Genomic DNA, 3,615 nt, shown 5'->3' on the forward strand with positions numbered 1-3,615 from the left:
TTTAAGGAGTTTGAATTTACCTCTCTCTACCAAAACGGGTGCATGGATAAATTTTTGCAAACAAACTCCAAAGTTGGCGGAGGTTTGACAGTTAGAATGTCCTCTTCAAGCTCTATCTATTGATATATAGCACGCCATGAGATTCCTCATATTTTAGAAGATTCTTTTTTTGATTCACCTATGATGTGACAACTTTGTCGGAATCTAAGTGAATCAAAAAAAGAATCTTCTAAAATATGAGGAATCTCATGACGTGCTATATATCAGTAGATAGAGCTTGAAGTGGACATTCTAACTGTCAAACCTCCGCCAACTTTGGAGTTTGTTTGCAAAAATTTATCAAGGCGCCCATTTTGGTAGAGAGAGGTAAAGTCAAACTCCTTAAAGGGCCCCCTTGTGAGTCCAAATTTTTCCTAATGATCATTATCATGTAATCCTATGCTCTAATGTGTATCATGAAGCCGATGGTGTTCTGTCCCTTTGTGCTGTCTATTCTTTCTTCTTATACATTGTTGTTTCTTCTAATGTAAGGAAGTGTGAAGGTATCCATTCTTGTAGTGCTTATTGCTCCACTGCAGAGCCATAGGCATTACACAATATTATCCACCAAGATCCTAGGTAAAGAATAGAACCACAGCTTGCAATGTGCTAACAATAGAACCTCCTGCTTCATGCCAAAAAGAATAAGGATTATCACCACCATTAGTGTAGGGATAAATGAGTATCTTGTCTCCTTCAAAGATAGAACTAAGGATCGTGATTCCCAAGAGTGTACCAAGATTCCTCCATTTATGGACTCCTTGTTGATGTGGCAAGTTCCACCTGTCTTCAGAACCTAGCTTACCACTATAGGTGAAGCTAGTAAAAGAGTCACTATCTTCTTTGGTGCTATAAAAAAGGTACATTGCCTTCTCTGATGTTGGTAATAAGACACAAACCTTGTATCTCAAAGACAAGCTTCATACATGTTGTACTAAAGTGCATAGAATATACAAATGGTAACCTGTAATCCATAAGTTGAGAAACACTTCATCCTGATTGTATGCATGCAAGACCATATTCCAGTCTCTCTCATGTTGGGATCCATTCTTTGTGACCCTCATGTTGGACACCCCTTGCACTAAGGTTTCTCTAAATCTTTTCTTAAATGCATCCAACATAGTACAATCAAACAAAATCTCTACGTTTCGATTGTCAAACCTAGATTGCTAATAAGCTATCACTTAATCCATGTGCTGAAGAATATCCTTAGTATGGAATTCAAAATTCCATTCCATGGTAAAAATCATCACATTTTAATGTTCAATTGCTTCCTCTCATTGATGTAGTGCCAAAGACTTCATGCTTCCTTCTTGCAACTATATATCTAGTGTATCCACCTTGTTGTGATCATTAAGAATGAGACCCATGATTTCAAGAGAGTTGTCACTATCATTTGTTGTCATAGATTCCTCCTATGATGTTGTAGTAGAATTTCTAGGGAGCTCATCCGTAGTAGTCCCTAGTCCATCTCTTGTTGCTTAGTACTAGCCTTCATGTATTATAGAATCTCCTTGCCCTTTCTACGTTTCATCTTGAGAATTGTTGCTTCCAAATCTTGCTTTTCTCTCATGGACATGAGCCATGGTATTTTAAAGATAGATGGGTAATCTCCCCCTCAGGGATCTTCAAGCCTTGCAAAGAAACATCATTCACAAGATCATAGAATTCTCTAGACTCACCAATCGTGAAATCTGAAATGCCAATTTTTTGTTGTGGCTTAGATTTCCTCTTGATTGACTCCCCCTTGGCCTTCATATTTTGTTCCCTTTGTGAAGATTCCTCATGTATCCTGTGCTTAACTCCCATGGTGTCTTCCTCTTCTACCTTGGTCTTACCTTTTCCTACTCCTTTGATGTGTTTCTCCACTTTTGTCTTGCCTTCAAGACTGATGAAACTCACTACTTGGTTGCCAATTGGCAGTGGGGGTAAGGGTGGAATAAGAGGTTGTGGTGGACTGTGGTTGCACAGTTTGGTGTAGTATTTTCACAAGTGGTGCTCGTTGTGGTGGCATCAGTGATGGTGGTCTTGCTCTTGCTGGTGAGAGTTGGTTTTGTCTTGCTCTTCTATTAAAATTTTGCCTCCTTGGTTGTGGACAATAATACATGCCATGGCCATCTTCTCCAGAATTGTAGCAATGGTATTCCTAGTTTGGATTTTGTTTCCCTCTCCCTCGATCTTGATTGTAGTTGTGTGGATGCCCTTGCTGCACCAAATGCAAAGAGATATATATTCTCTAGGAGATTCTCCAGCTAAGTAGCAATGCAGCTCAATAAGTCTTGTTTCTCTTCTAATGCTTGTTGTGGATGGGTCCTTTGAGTGGCTACTACAGTTACTGAGGGTAGTAGGATTGAGCTTGATTCCTCTGACTGGTTGACTCTTGTGTGCATGGTCAACTTCTTGTCATTGGGGTGGGCTACTTCCACTGGATCTATGTACATGCATTGTCATGTAGACATGGGTGCGTACTTATGTCAAACCCTCAAATATAGGCATTGACCAATAAATACAAGATTATTGGCCACATGTACTAGATTAGGATTTTTATTGGATCTACGTGCATACATTGTCATGTAGCCATGGGTGTGTACTTATGTTGAACCCTTGAATATATAAAAAAAGATGATATTATTACCCGGTGGTCTTGATCTTCATGCACCTCTAGACGGAGAGAAACCTATAAGAAACTATGAATTTTGATGGAATTAAGCATAGTTAAGGAGTGATTATGAGAGAGGTCTTAGTGTTTTGTATGAGCTTGGAAGAGAGGAGAAATAAGAAGAGAAAATTCATAGGCTAATGGCTGATTTGATAGGGATGATCAATGTGAAAAGTGTCTATGTGTGTGTGGAGTTTGATAATCATGACTTATTCCACATATGGACAAATAGGCTCCACCATTTTGGCCATATCTCCAAACCGTAGCTCCAAAAGTTAAAAGAAAAATTGCGGCATAAATTATAGCTTGACGCTTAGAGGTGGAAGTGCAAAACAGACCCGATGGCCTCTACAACATGACTATGCACACTAGCCTCACCATGGGAGGTACACAATAGGGACACCACCTATATTGAAATGCGGCTAGGACGCATGGTAGGGGGTTGGCACATAGCACAAGGAAGATGTGAGAGAAGGAGAGAGAGGGAGAGGAAGAGATCATCAGAGCTTCATTAATATAGGCTTCATAGACAACATACACACATTTATGAGAGAAATTGCACATCATCAAAATCTCACAAGCTCATGGTGCATGGTAACTCAAACCTCTTGGCCATTAAGAAACCAAAACGAAGGACCATAGCAAATACTATGCCATAGGAGAACTATGTGTGCGTAGAGGTGCATACATAAGGATGTACATATGAGAGCATGGGTGCTAGAGCTTGATTGTGTGTCCATTTACAAAAGAGAAGTCCTCCTTTTATAGGCCAAGAGAGTGATTAGGAAAGAGATTATGAGTAAGAGGAGTTGTTACCAAGTAACCTCAGTTAGAAGCATTCCTCCAAATGAGAGAGCTGGATGTACCTTGCTTATTGACCAATTTCCTCCTAATCCGCTTCATCATGATGAGCTTTG

Source organism: Adiantum capillus-veneris, chromosome 9 (assembly GCF_014529385.1).
Source record: "Adiantum capillus-veneris isolate H3 chromosome 9, ASM1452938v2, whole genome shotgun sequence".
In the NCBI taxonomy this organism is placed as follows: domain Eukaryota; kingdom Viridiplantae; phylum Streptophyta; class Polypodiopsida; order Polypodiales; family Pteridaceae; genus Adiantum; species Adiantum capillus-veneris.